This window comes from Pygoscelis adeliae, unplaced genomic scaffold (assembly GCF_000699105.1).
Source record: "Pygoscelis adeliae isolate BGI_AS28 unplaced genomic scaffold, ASM69910v1 Scaffold445, whole genome shotgun sequence".
NCBI classification, from domain to species: Eukaryota; Metazoa; Chordata; class Aves; order Sphenisciformes; family Spheniscidae; genus Pygoscelis; species Pygoscelis adeliae.
The window spans coordinates 393667-395238 of record NW_008824894.1 but is presented as its reverse complement, the minus strand read 5'-3'; positions in this window follow the sequence as shown (position 1 = coordinate 395238).

The following is a 1572-nucleotide window of genomic DNA, read 5'->3' as shown; positions in this document are numbered from 1 at the left end:
CTAGCTCTAGCTATTAGCTGGCGCTATTTAAGATGACCTAGCCAAATCAAGGAAAAAAGTTTACCATAGGGAGCCATTCTGAAGTCATCCCATTTCATGGGGAGAATTATGTAGGTCACCAAAAAGTCTTTCATTGCTGACCTGCTGGTGCAGCAGTGGCACGCAGAGTACAGAGTAAAGGAAAAGTAACAGCAGTCACCAGCGAAGGCTGAAATCCTGACACTCGCACAACTCCAATTCCAGTCACTTCAGTGGAACAGATTTCACTCAGATGCATCTCAGCTGAGAAGGTAAAAAAGGGACAGCAGACTAAATACCGTAAGTTTGTGACTCAGAGATAAAAAGGGAAATGAAATGCTATCATTGGAGCCTGCCTGCTGTTCCCAGCCATACCTGCTTAGGCATAAAAAAGCAAACGAAAAGCTTACCACCCCTCCAGCACTAAAAGTCAAACCACAACACATGCTTTAGCGCTGAGAAATTATTTGTGCCATATGTCCCTCCATCCCAAGATTAAACATCATTTCATATTGCTTAACTGCAGTGCTTGTGCAGTAGGTAACACTTTTATAGCTTTTTATTTCCAACATCCTGTAGTCGTGGCCTGATAACGCTTACAGTACTAGATCCCTAAATATCAGCAGCTAAAAAATCCCAGGAACCAATTCACAGCTGAATTGATGAACTAATTGCAAAGTCTTTTCTTAACATGACAGACATCAGACCACGCATCTCTGCCACTTTGAAATAGTCCCCTTTTCACCCTGCCACAGGCAGGACCATGCCCCCCTCCCTTCTTGCCTGCTGGACAGAGAAAGCAACGCTCTGCCCCATCCCGGCTCTCCAGCTTTACGCCAACCACGCAGCGAGACATACAGAATAAACCCAGATATTCAGCAAATCCAACGCAGGGTCAGAGAAGCAGCTTTCAGACTTCTCTGCTTTTAGCCAAGTTATCACCAGAATGAGAATGAGCTCCTCTAAGCCCACAAACCTAAAGGAGGCTTCTACAAAAGAAGCAGCAAACCCGAGATCTTTACCCTGAGCTGTCCTGGTCTTAACATTTCTAATAAAGATCTTTCATTTTTATTACTTCCTATTCAGAGTGGCAACTAAGAACATAATACCTTGCAAGACAAGGTATTGTCTTGCAGCCCGAGAACAGAAAAGATGGGCAGACCTCAGAGAGGAAGAAGAATAACTCTGCAATCAGAGTTATTTTACAGAGCGTCAGCAACACACTGAGCAATATATCAACACATAATCCCTGCCCTGGAGCGCCTGAAGGCCATACATCAAATATCTGCCAAGGATCCAGACCATCCATCTTCATGTCTCTGCTGATAACAGAACTCAGCAAACAAAGAGGTAGATTCTGGGGTAATTTGAGAGAAGACCACCTCCCCAAAAGTAAGGAAATCCTAAAAATACTCCAGCTGTACATAGCCACTCCAAAATCGCAGAAGATAAAGTTTGAGAACTGTTTTGCGTTCCGCTTTCTGCCAGCCCCGAGCCGGCAGCACACACCGACCGCCTCGGGGGCTCCGAAGGCAGCGGGCAGCATCCCGCCCG